This window comes from Anomaloglossus baeobatrachus, unplaced genomic scaffold, assembly GCF_048569485.1.
Source record: "Anomaloglossus baeobatrachus isolate aAnoBae1 unplaced genomic scaffold, aAnoBae1.hap1 Scaffold_3371, whole genome shotgun sequence".
Classification (NCBI taxonomy): domain Eukaryota; kingdom Metazoa; phylum Chordata; class Amphibia; order Anura; family Aromobatidae; genus Anomaloglossus; species Anomaloglossus baeobatrachus.
This window is the reverse complement of record NW_027442746.1, coordinates 13,673-26,449: the sequence shown is the minus strand read 5'-3', so window position 1 is coordinate 26,449 and position 12,777 is coordinate 13,673. Positions and strand designations below refer to the sequence as shown.

Below are 12,777 nucleotides of genomic sequence, written 5' to 3'. Positions count from 1 at the left end.
TGAGCTTCTGAGCTCAATTGGGGACAGTCATGGGTGATGAATGTTTGCAACCTACTGCGAAGCCTCATACCGCAATATAAGGAACGTCAAATACTAAGAAAGGGCGGCCTATGAAAGAATTACTACTTTCAATAAGTACACTTAAACGGCTAATTGGGAATAGAAAAACTGTAAAAAGCCCTCTGAGAAAGCCCCCCTCTAACCTTTGATAGTAAGCTTTTCTGTAGTCTGCCTGTTGATGTATTTTCCGTTTGAACTGTGCACAACATGAAGAGACGGAACACTGGCGGCTTGTCACAATGCCCCCCGATGACATCACAATAGCGCTGCTGCCTAGAAAACAAGCTGCGCAGAAGAAGTTGTTCTTTGGGTGGGAGGGTGGGCTAGTGGAAGGAGGGGGCAATCTCTTTTTTTCCCGGGTGGTAGGGGGATGACAGGAGAAGGGAAGCGGGTGGTGAGAAAGGTACAGAGGGCAGGGTTTGGGGGCTGGGAAGGAAAGGGAAAAGATTAGGGTTTGGGGATGATGAAAGGGCTTTCTACGGGTAAGGATGGCAAAGGGTGGCAGTGACGGAAAGTCAGGCAACCTGTCCTGTCCGTCTTTTTGTATCGTGAATTGGAAAGACTGCAAGGGGGAGGGGAGTTGCTTGCGCCCTAAAGGAGGAGTTATTCAGATTCATTGCAGTGGGCGGCGGCTGCAAAACGCACCATTCTTCTTGTTTTGGCTCTGCAAAGCAGCCTTTTCAAGGGTTGGCTTGGGTGACAAAATGTCTTGTGTAGGCGTGGGTTTGTCTCCCTCTCGCTCTCTCTCCCTAAGATGTGTCCGGCATAGGCCAGGGTGCCACTCGAGGCCCAAACCAATTCTGGTTATCGCTTCTCGGCCTTTTGGCTAAGATCAAGTGTAGTATCTGTTCTTATCAGTTTAATATCTGATACGTCCCCTATCTGGGGACCATATATTAAATGGATTTTTAGAACAGGGAGATGGAAAAAGAGCTTGCTCTGTCCACTCCACGCATTGACCTGGTATTGCAGTACCTCCAGGAACGGTGCACCCCTTCTTAACCCAGTTTCCAAAAGCAGAACTCAATTCACCTGATTCATATTAGCCCGATTTAATGAATTGGAAGAAAGCATACGTCTTCATAGCACCTCAATTTGGCCCATTCACTTTTCACACTTCCTCCTTTTGTTTTTTATCTTTCACACTTTTGACTTTCTTTATTCATCCAAATAGCAAACTCATCACCACTCAACCTGACCAACTCGGCTATGTCCCCGTGCTGCAGTTCTCTGTCTTATCTAGATCATTTGCAATTGAATGGAATAGATCCCTTTTGGACAAAGTGGATTCACCTGCTGCTGCAGTGACCACAGGTGTGATAACATCTAGAATTGGCATCTGGTGCGATCTCTCCGCTTCCACTCCAAAGAAAGTTACCTGTTTATTCCTATCATGCATTGGTTTTTGGGGTTTTCTTTGAGTAATGATGATCTCTTTAGTAGTCTGTTGGCGCCCTCTCCTGGAGGAATAGTTTGCTTGCTCTTGGACATTCTAAAAGAGAGGTCATGATAGACATTGAGCTTCTGAGCTCAATTGGGGACAGTCATGGGTGATGAATGTTTGCAACCTACTGCGAAGCCTCATACCGCAATATAAGGAACGTCAAATACTAAGAAAGGGCGGCCTATGAAAGAATTACTACTTTCAATAAGTACACTTAAACGGCTAATTGGGAATAGAAAAACTGTAAAAAGCCCTCTGAGAAAGCCCCCCTCTAACCTTTGATAGTAAGCTTTTCTGTAGTCTGCCTGTTGATGTATTTTCCGTTTGAACTGTGCACAACATGAAGAGACGGAACACTGGCGGCTTGTCACAATGCCCCCCGATGACATCACAATAGCGCTGCTGCCTAGAAAACAAGCTGCGCAGAAGAAGTTGTTCTTTGGGTGGGAGGGTGGGCTAGTGGAAGGAGGGGGCAATCTCTTTTTTTCCCGGGTGGTAGGGGGATGACAGGAGAAGGGAAGCGGGTGGTGAGAAAGGTACAGAGGGCAGGGTTTGGGGGCTGGGAAGGAAAGGGAAAAGATTAGGGTTTGGGGATGATGAAAGGGCTTTCTACGGGTAAGGATGGCAAAGGGTGGCAGTGACGGAAAGTCAGGCAACCTGTCCTGTCCGTCTTTTTGTATCGTGAATTGGAAAGACTGCAAGGGGGAGGGGAGTTGCTTGCGCCCTAAAGGAGGAGTTATTCAGATTCATTGCAGTGGGCGGCGGCTGCAAAACGCACCATTCTTCTTGTTTTGGCTCTGCAAAGCAGCCTTTTCAAGGGTTGGCTTGGGTGACAAAATGTCTTGTGTAGGCGTGGGTTTGTCTCCCTCTCGCTCTCTCTCCCTAAGATGTGTCCGGCATAGGCCAGGGTGCCACTCGAGGCCCAAACCAATTCTGGTTATCGCTTCTCGGCCTTTTGGCTAAGATCAAGTGTAGTATCTGTTCTTATCAGTTTAATATCTGATACGTCCCCTATCTGGGGACCATATATTAAATGGATTTTTAGAACAGGGAGATGGAAAAAGAGCTTGCTCTGTCCACTCCACGCATTGACCTGGTATTGCAGTACCTCCAGGAACGGTGCACCCCTTCTTAACCCAGTTTCCAAAAGCAGAACTCAATTCACCTGATTCATATTAGCCCGATTTAATGAATTGGAAGAAAGCATACGTCTTCATATGCACCTCAATTTGGCCCATTCACTTTTCACACTTCCTCCTTTTGTTTTTTATCTTTCACACTTTTGACTTTCTTTATTCATCCAAATAGCAAACTCATCACCACTCAACCTGACCAACTCGGCTATGTCCCCGTGCTGCAGTTCTCTGTCTTATCTAGATCATTTGCAATTGAATGGAATAGATCCCTTTTGGACAAAGTGGATTCACCTGCTGCTGCAGTGACCACAGGTGTGATAACATCTAGAATTGGCATCTGGTGCGATCTCTCCGCTTCCACTCCAAAGAAAGTTACCTGTTTATTCCTATCATGCATTGGTTTTTGGGGTTTTCTTTGAGTAATGATGATCTCTTTAGTAGTCTGTTGGCGCCCTCTCCTGGAGGAATAGTTTGCTTGCTCTTGGACATTCTAAAAGAGAGGTCATGATAGACATTGAGCTTCTGAGCTCAATTGGGGACAGTCATGGGTGATGAATGTTTGCAACCTACTGCGAAGCCTCATACCGCAATATAAGGAACGTCAAATACTAAGAAAGGGCGGCCTATGAAAGAATTACTACTTTCAATAAGTACACTTAAACGGCTAATTGGGAATAGAAAAACTGTAAAAAGCCCTCTGAGAAAGCCCCCCTCTAACCTTTGATAGTAAGCTTTTCTGTAGTCTGCCTGTTGATGTATTTTCCGTTTGAACTGTGCACAACATGAAGAGACGGAACACTGGCGGCTTGTCACAATGCCCCCCGATGACATCACAATAGCGCTGCTGCCTAGAAAACAAGCTGCGCAGAAGAAGTTGTTCTTTGGGTGGGAGGGTGGGCTAGTGGAAGGAGGGGGCAATCTCTTTTTTTCCCGGGTGGTAGGGGGATGACAGGAGAAGGGAAGCGGGTGGTGAGAAAGGTACAGAGGGCAGGGTTTGGGGGCTGGGAAGGAAAGGGAAAAGATTAGGGTTTGGGGATGATGAAAGGGCTTTCTACGGGTAAGGATGGCAAAGGGTGGCAGTGACGGAAAGTCAGGCAACCTGTCCTGTCCGTCTTTTTGTATCGTGAATTGGAAAGACTGCAAGGGGGAGGGGAGTTGCTTGCGCCCTAAAGGAGGAGTTATTCAGATTCATTGCAGTGGGCGGCGGCTGCAAAACGCACCATTCTTCTTGTTTTGGCTCTGCAAAGCAGCCTTTTCAAGGGTTGGCTTGGGTGACAAAATGTCTTGTGTAGGCGTGGGTTTGTCTCCCTCTCGCTCTCTCTCCCTAAGATGTGTCCGGCATAGGCCAGGGTGCCACTCGAGGCCCAAACCAATTCTGGTTATCGCTTCTCGGCCTTTTGGCTAAGATCAAGTGTAGTATCTGTTCTTATCAGTTTAATATCTGATACGTCCCCTATCTGGGGACCATATATTAAATGGATTTTTAGAACAGGGAGATGGAAAAAGAGCTTGCTCTGTCCACTCCACGCATTGACCTGGTATTGCAGTACCTCCAGGAACGGTGCACCCCTTCTTAACCCAGTTTCCAAAAGCAGAACTCAATTCACCTGATTCATATTAGCCCGATTTAATGAATTGGAAGAAAGCATACGTCTTCATATGCACCTCAATTTGGCCCATTCACTTTTCACACTTCCTCCTTTTGTTTTTTATCTTTCACACTTTTGACTTTCTTTATTCATCCAAATAGCAAACTCATCACCACTCAACCTGACCAACTCGGCTATGTCCCCGTGCTGCAGTTCTCTGTCTTATCTAGATCATTTGCAATTGAATGGAATAGATCCCTTTTGGACAAAGTGGATTCACCTGCTGCTGCAGTGACCACAGGTGTGATAACATCTAGAATTGGCATCTGGTGCGATCTCTCCGCTTCCACTCCAAAGAAAGTTACCTGTTTATTCCTATCATGCATTGGTTTTTGGGGTTTTCTTTGAGTAATGATGATCTCTTTAGTAGTCTGTTGGCGCCCTCTCCTGGAGGAATAGTTTGCTTGCTCTTGGACATTCTAAAAGAGAGGTCATGATAGACATTGAGCTTCTGAGCTCAATTGGGGACAGTCATGGGTGATGAATGTTTGCAACCTACTGCGAAGCCTCATACCGCAATATAAGGAACGTCAAATACTAAGAAAGGGCGGCCTATGAAAGAATTACTACTTTCAATAAGTACACTTAAACGGCTAATTGGGAATAGAAAAACTGTAAAAAGCCCTCTGAGAAAGCCCCCCTCTAACCTTTGATAGTAAGCTTTTCTGTAGTCTGCCTGTTGATGTATTTTCCGTTTGAACTGTGCACAACATGAAGAGACGGAACACTGGCGGCTTGTCACAATGCCCCCCGATGACATCACAATAGCGCTGCTGCCTAGAAAACAAGCTGCGCAGAAGAAGTTGTTCTTTGGGTGGGAGGGTGGGCTAGTGGAAGGAGGGGGCAATCTCTTTTTTTCCCGGGTGGTAGGGGGATGACAGGAGAAGGGAAGCGGGTGGTGAGAAAGGTACAGAGGGCAGGGTTTGGGGGCTGGGAAGGAAAGGGAAAAGATTAGGGTTTGGGGATGATGAAAGGGCTTTCTACGGGTAAGGATGGCAAAGGGTGGCAGTGACGGAAAGTCAGGCAACCTGTCCTGTCCGTCTTTTTGTATCGTGAATTGGAAAGACTGCAAGGGGGAGGGGAGTTGCTTGCGCCCTAAAGGAGGAGTTATTCAGATTCATTGCAGTGGGCGGCGGCTGCAAAACGCACCATTCTTCTTGTTTTGGCTCTGCAAAGCAGCCTTTTCAAGGGTTGGCTTGGGTGACAAAATGTCTTGTGTAGGCGTGGGTTTGTCTCCCTCTCGCTCTCTCTCCCTAAGATGTGTCCGGCATAGGCCAGGGTGCCACTCGAGGCCCAAACCAATTCTGGTTATCGCTTCTCGGCCTTTTGGCTAAGATCAAGTGTAGTATCTGTTCTTATCAGTTTAATATCTGATACGTCCCCTATCTGGGGACCATATATTAAATGGATTTTTAGAACAGGGAGATGGAAAAAGAGCTTGCTCTGTCCACTCCACGCATTGACCTGGTATTGCAGTACCTCCAGGAACGGTGCACCCCTTCTTAACCCAGTTTCCAAAAGCAGAACTCAATTCACCTGATTCATATTAGCCCGATTTAATGAATTGGAAGAAAGCATACGTCTTCATATGCACCTCAATTTGGCCCATTCACTTTTCACACTTCCTCCTTTTGTTTTTTATCTTTCACACTTTTGACTTTCTTTATTCATCCAAATAGCAAACTCATCACCACTCAACCTGACCAACTCGGCTATGTCCCCGTGCTGCAGTTCTCTGTCTTATCTAGATCATTTGCAATTGAATGGAATAGATCCCTTTTGGACAAAGTGGATTCACCTGCTGCTGCAGTGACCACAGGTGTGATAACATCTAGAATTGGCATCTGGTGCGATCTCTCCGCTTCCACTCCAAAGAAAGTTACCTGTTTATTCCTATCATGCATTGGTTTTTGGGGTTTTCTTTGAGTAATGATGATCTCTTTAGTAGTCTGTTGGCGCCCTCTCCTGGAGGAATAGTTTGCTTGCTCTTGGACATTCTAAAAGAGAGGTCATGATAGACATTGAGCTTCTGAGCTCAATTGGGGACAGTCATGGGTGATGAATGTTTGCAACCTACTGCGAAGCCTCATACCGCAATATAAGGAACGTCAAATACTAAGAAAGGGCGGCCTATGAAAGAATTACTACTTTCAATAAGTACACTTAAACGGCTAATTGGGAATAGAAAAACTGTAAAAAGCCCTCTGAGAAAGCCCCCCTCTAACCTTTGATAGTAAGCTTTTCTGTAGTCTGCCTGTTGATGTATTTTCCGTTTGAACTGTGCACAACATGAAGAGACGGAACACTGGCGGCTTGTCACAATGCCCCCCGATGACATCACAATAGCGCTGCTGCCTAGAAAACAAGCTGCGCAGAAGAAGTTGTTCTTTGGGTGGGAGGGTGGGCTAGTGGAAGGAGGGGGCAATCTCTTTTTTTCCCGGGTGGTAGGGGGATGACAGGAGAAGGGAAGCGGGTGGTGAGAAAGGTACAGAGGGCAGGGTTTGGGGGCTGGGAAGGAAAGGGAAAAGATTAGGGTTTGGGGATGATGAAAGGGCTTTCTACGGGTAAGGATGGCAAAGGGTGGCAGTGACGGAAAGTCAGGCAACCTGTCCTGTCCGTCTTTTTGTATCGTGAATTGGAAAGACTGCAAGGGGGAGGGGAGTTGCTTGCGCCCTAAAGGAGGAGTTATTCAGATTCATTGCAGTGGGCGGCGGCTGCAAAACGCACCATTCTTCTTGTTTTGGCTCTGCAAAGCAGCCTTTTCAAGGGTTGGCTTGGGTGACAAAATGTCTTGTGTAGGCGTGGGTTTGTCTCCCTCTCGCTCTCTCTCCCTAAGATGTGTCCGGCATAGGCCAGGGTGCCACTCGAGGCCCAAACCAATTCTGGTTATCGCTTCTCGGCCTTTTGGCTAAGATCAAGTGTAGTATCTGTTCTTATCAGTTTAATATCTGATACGTCCCCTATCTGGGGACCATATATTAAATGGATTTTTAGAACAGGGAGATGGAAAAAGAGCTTGCTCTGTCCACTCCACGCATTGACCTGGTATTGCAGTACCTCCAGGAACGGTGCACCCCTTCTTAACCCAGTTTCCAAAAGCAGAACTCAATTCACCTGATTCATATTAGCCCGATTTAATGAATTGGAAGAAAGCATACGTCTTCATATGCACCTCAATTTGGCCCATTCACTTTTCACACTTCCTCCTTTTGTTTTTTATCTTTCACACTTTTACATAGTTACATAGTTACTTAGGTTGAAAAAAGACCTAGGTCCATCTAGTTCAACCTTCCTCCACCAGTTCTACATTTAGTCACTAAGTCATTTATAACCAACAATGTTTTGTGTACTGAGGAAATCATCCAGCCCTTTTTTAAAAGCTGTTATAGTATCTGCCATTACTACCTCTTGTGGTAGGGCATTCCACAGTCTGACCGCTCTAACTGTAAAGAACCCTTTCCTATTTAGGTGTCGGAATCGCTTTTCTTCCACTCGCAGTGAGTGCCCCCTGGTCCTTAGTATTGTTTTTGGAAGAAATAAGTCATGTGCCAGTCCTTTATATTGACCACACATGTATTTATACATATAAATGAGATCTCCTCTGAGACGTCTTTTTTCTAAGCTAAACATATCTAACTTTTTCAATCTGCCATCATATGGGAGGCCTTCCATTCCTTGTAATAGTCTAGTTGCCCGCCTTTGAACTGACTCTAACTTCTGAATGTCCTTTTTAAAATGTGGAGCCCAAAACTGGATCCCGTATTCTAGATGTGGCCTTACAAGTGATTTATAGATGGGTAACAATACGTTGGGATCACGGGATCTAATCTCTCTTTTTATACACCCTAGAATCTTGTTTGCTTTAGCAGCTGCTGCCTGACATTGAGTGCTGCTGCTCAGCTTATTTGTAATGAGAATACCCAAGTCCTTCTCCTGTTCTGTAGTCCCGAGTTTACTTCCATTTAATGTATACGCAGCTATAGGATTACTCCGTCCTAGGTGCATTACTTTACATTTATCAACATTAAATCTCATTTGCCAAGTATCTGCCCATTCTGACATCTTATCCAGATCTTTTTGTAATATTGTACTATCCAGGTCAGTTTTTAATATCCTACATAGTTTGGTGTCATCGGCAAAGACTGACACTGTACTATCAATCCCATCCACAAGGTCATTAATATAGAGAGTAAAAAGAATTGGTCCTAGCACAGATCCCTGCGGCACCCCACTGCTGACTATAGCCCATTTAGAGAATGTAGCATTTATGACTACTCTTTGTTTCCTATCTTTTAGCCAATTCCTTACCCAGTTGCATATTGTGTCCCCTAGTCCTTGCTTCTGGAGCTTTAGTATAAGGCTATTATGTGGTACAGTATCAAATGCCTTTGCAAAGTCCAAATAAATCACATCAGCTGCATTACCAATATCCAGGTTTGCACTTACCCCCTCATAGAACCCCAACAGGTTGGTTAGACACGACTTATCTTTCATGAATCCATGCTGTTTGTCAGTTATCATATTATTTTCTGCAATATATTTTTGCATGTCATCCCTTAAAATGCCCTCAAAAACTTTGCATACTACTGATGTCAGGCTTACTGGACGGTAGTTGCCTGGATCTACCCTCTTACCTTTCTTAAATATCGGTACCACATCAGCAATCCTCCAATCCTGAGGCACCAACCCTGTTACAAGTGAGTCTAAAAAGATGAGATACAGCGGTCTGTCGATTACGGAGCTCAATTCCCTCAATATTCGTGGATGAATGCCATCTGGCCCTGGGGATTTGTCAATGTTTAATTTACTCAGACGTAGGCGTACTTCATCTTGTGTTAAATTAATTATATCGGGTGGTGGACTTTGATTTTTCACTTGTTGAATGATCCCTGGTACAGTCAGTTCCTTGGTGAATACAGATGAGAAATGCCTATTTAATATCTCAGTTTTTTGTTTGTCCTCTATAACTAACTTGTTATTATATTTTAAGGGTCCGATACTATCCTTTGTTTTCCTTTTGGCATTAATGTATTTATAAAAGATTTTGGGATTTATTTTAATGTCATTGGCGATTTTTGTTTCAGTAGCTAGTTTTGCTTGTTTGATTTCTTTTTTGCATTGCCTATTGATATCTTTATACTCCTGCAATGCTATTTCTGTATTCTCAGCCTTTAAGATGTTAAACGCCCTTTGTTTTTGTTTTATTATACTTTGTACAGTCTTATTTATCCATAGTGGTTTCTTTTTATTCCTGGACATTTTATTACCACTGGGTATAAGTTTTTTACAGGACTCTAGCAGTATATCCTTAAACTTACCCCATTTATGTTCGGTATCCCCAGTTACCATGACTCTGTCCCAATCTACACATTTAAGCTCTTCCCTTAATTTGTTGAAATCAGCTTTCCTAAAATTCCAGGTTTTAGCATTCCCCCTTTGAAATGTTCTATTGAATATTATGTCGAAGCTTACCATATTATGATCGCTGGTGCCCAAGTGCTCCCGGACCTGTAGATTTGAAATTGTATCCGGTCTATTTGACAGGACCAGATCTAGCAAATTATCTCCCCTGGTCGGTTCATCTACCATCTGAGAGAGGAAATGGTCCTGAATGGTAGATAAGAACTTACAGCTTTTAGCAGAACCAGAAGATTCTATGTCCCACTGAATGTCTGGATAGTTAAAATCCCCCATAATAAGAACCCGATTATTATTATTAGCTGCCTTTTCAATTTGTTCCAGCATTTCACCCTCTATTTGTTCAGGTATGTTAGGAGGCTTATAGCAAACTCCAATTAGCATTTTTCCATTATTCCCCTCCCCATGTACATTTACCCATACTGACTCTACATTGTTGCTGTTCCCCTCAATGTCATCATACAACACAGGTTTTAGGTTAGATTTGATAAATATACACACCCCACCACCTTTTTGGCCTTTCCTGTCCTTCCTAAATGTACTATAACCCTGTATGTTTGTCACCCAGTCATGGCTTTCATCCAGCCAGGTTTCCGTAATGCCCACCACATCATAATCCATGGTTGACATAAGAGTCTCCAATTCATTCATTTTGTTTGCAAGACTTCTTGCATTTGCCAGTAGACATTTAATCCTATTAACACCTTTATTACTCCTAGCCTCCCTACGTTCCTTGCATGTCCCATCCCCCCCTAATCCTTCATTGACCCCTACCGTCTCCCTGTCTCTATCTGCTCTATCTATCCCCTTATTTGCTCCACTACCCTCCCTCCCCCCCGATCCTAGTTTAAAAGCTCCTCCATCCGTCTGACCATTTTCTCCCCCAGCACAGCTGCACCTTCCCCATTGAGGTGCAGCCCGTCCCTACCGTAGAGCCTGTAGCCGACTGAGAAGTCGGCCCAGTTCTCCATGAACCCGAACCCTTCCTTCCTGCACCAATTTCTAAGCCACATATTTATCTCCCTAAGCTCCCGCTGTCTTTCTAGTGACGCTCGTGGCACCGGTAGTATTTCTGAAAACACCACCTTGGAGGTCCTGGACTTCAGCTTCTCTCCTAGTTCCCTGTAATCATTTTTAAGGACCTTCCACCTGCCTCTAACTTTGTCATTAGTACCAATGTGCACCATGACCGCTGGGTTTTCCCCAGCCCCACCCAGCAATCTGTCTATCCGATCCACAATATGCCGAACCCGAGCACCCGGCAGACAACACACTGTTCGGCATTCACGGTCTCGGCGACAGATGACCCTGTCTGTCCGCCTAATTATAGAGTCCCCTACCACCAACATCTGTCTGGGCTTTGCTGCACTCCTATTTCCCTCCTTCCTACAGCAGTTGTTTTCCTGGTTGCTAGGAGCAACGTCCTGCTGTAGTGACCCTAGTCCAGGCCCTTCATTCCTAATATCAGCCAAACAGGCATATTTACTAGGTTGTGCCAGGTCAGGACTAGGCTCCCTGACACTTTTCCCCCTACCTCTTCTTCTAACTGTTACCCAGCTACCTACCTCTGGGTCCTGATCTTCCCCACCTCCACCCTCCTCCATATCACTGGCCCCAGCCAGAGAAAGCTCAGTGAGCTCTAAACTCCTCTCCAGGTTTGCAATGCCCCTTAGTGTTGCAAGCTGCTTATTTAGATCAGTTACCTTGGCTTCCAAACACGCAACATGCTTGCATCGAGTGCAGACATATTCACCCTCGAACGGCTGCTCAAGGCATGCATACATCTGACAAGATACACACCTGGTAGCATTGTCCATGGAGCACCTATCAAATGGGGATCAACAGTAAAGTAGAAAAACAAAGAGAAAAAAACGAAAGAAACCCAATGGGAAACGTATAAGGATAAATTCAAACTATGTTCTTGTGTCAAACTATGTAATTGTGTTGAAACTATGCACTTATCTTAAATTCAGCACTTAAGTTCAGTTCAGCACCTCGCTCGCTCAGTACCTCGCTCGCACTGGCTGGTTTATATAGATGTACAGAAGCTGCTGGAAGCTTCTAGAAACAGGTGTGACTAATCCTACTAATTAAATCACAAGACTAACCTTTTTTTTTTTTTTTTTTTTTTTTTTTTTTTCCCTTTTCACAGAATCACAAACAGACACACAATCCCCTAATGAAATTCAACAATTACAGTTATCACCACTATGTAATTGTGTTGAAACTATGCACTTATCTTAAATTCAGCACTTAAGTTCAGTTCAGCACCTCGCTCGCTTTCTTTATTCATCCAAATAGCAAACTCATCACCACTCAACCTGACCAACTCGGCTATGTCCCCGTGCTGCAGTTCTCTGTCTTATCTAGATCATTTGCAATTGAATGGAATAGATCCCTTTTGGACAAAGTGGATTCACCTGCTGCTGCAGTGACCACAGGTGTGATAACATCTAGAATTGGCATCTGGTGCGATCTCTCCGCTTCCACTCCAAAGAAAGTTACCTGTTTATTCCTATCATGCATTGGTTTTTGGGGTTTTCTTTGAGTAATGATGATCTCTTTAGTAGTCTGTTGGCGCCCTCTCCTGGAGGAATAGTTTGCTTGCTCTTGGACATTCTAAAAGAGAGGTCATGATAGACATTGAGCTTCTGAGCTCAATTGGGGACAGTCATGGGTGATGAATGTTTGCAACCTACTGCGAAGCCTCATACCGCAATATAAGGAACGTCAAATACTAAGAAAGGGCGGCCTATGAAAGAATTACTACTTTCAATAAGTACACTTAAACGGCTAATTGGGAATAGAAAAACTGTAAAAAGCCCTCTGAGAAAGCCCCCCTCTAACCTTTGATAGTAAGCTTTTCTGTAGTCTGCCTGTTGATGTATTTTCCGTTTGAACTGTGCACAACATGAAGAGACGGAACACTGGCGGCTTGTCACAATGCCCCCCGATGACATCACAATAGCGCTGCTGCCTAGAAAACAAGCTGCGCAGAAGAAGTTGTTCTTTGGGTGGGAGGGTGGGCTAGTGGAAGGAGGGGGCAATCTCTTTTTTTCCCGGGTGGTAG

At 44.7% G+C, this 12,777-nt stretch overlaps 5 non-coding genes across 5 annotated transcripts; all 5 read left to right on the top strand.

The window, feature by feature from the left end:
- The first annotated feature begins 866 nt into the window (after positions 1-866).
- On the top strand, positions 867-1,057 carry LOC142271525 (U2 spliceosomal RNA). The gene has a single exon (XR_012736565.1). It is a non-coding gene; the product is annotated as a U2 spliceosomal RNA (small nuclear RNA).
- A 1,386-nt stretch (positions 1,058-2,443) lies between these two features.
- On the top strand, positions 2,444-2,634 carry LOC142271524 (U2 spliceosomal RNA). The gene has a single exon (XR_012736564.1). It is a non-coding gene; the product is annotated as a U2 spliceosomal RNA (small nuclear RNA).
- Positions 2,635-4,021: 1,387 nt separating this feature from the next.
- On the top strand, positions 4,022-4,212 carry LOC142271523 (U2 spliceosomal RNA). The gene has a single exon (XR_012736563.1). It is a non-coding gene; the product is annotated as a U2 spliceosomal RNA (small nuclear RNA).
- A 1,387-nt stretch (positions 4,213-5,599) lies between these two features.
- LOC142271522 (U2 spliceosomal RNA) lies at positions 5,600-5,790 on the top strand. The gene has a single exon (XR_012736562.1). It is a non-coding gene; the product is annotated as a U2 spliceosomal RNA (small nuclear RNA).
- A 1,387-nt stretch (positions 5,791-7,177) lies between these two features.
- LOC142271521 (U2 spliceosomal RNA) lies at positions 7,178-7,368 on the top strand. The gene has a single exon (XR_012736561.1). It is a non-coding gene; the product is annotated as a U2 spliceosomal RNA (small nuclear RNA).
- The last annotated feature ends 5,409 nt before the right edge of the window (positions 7,369-12,777 follow it).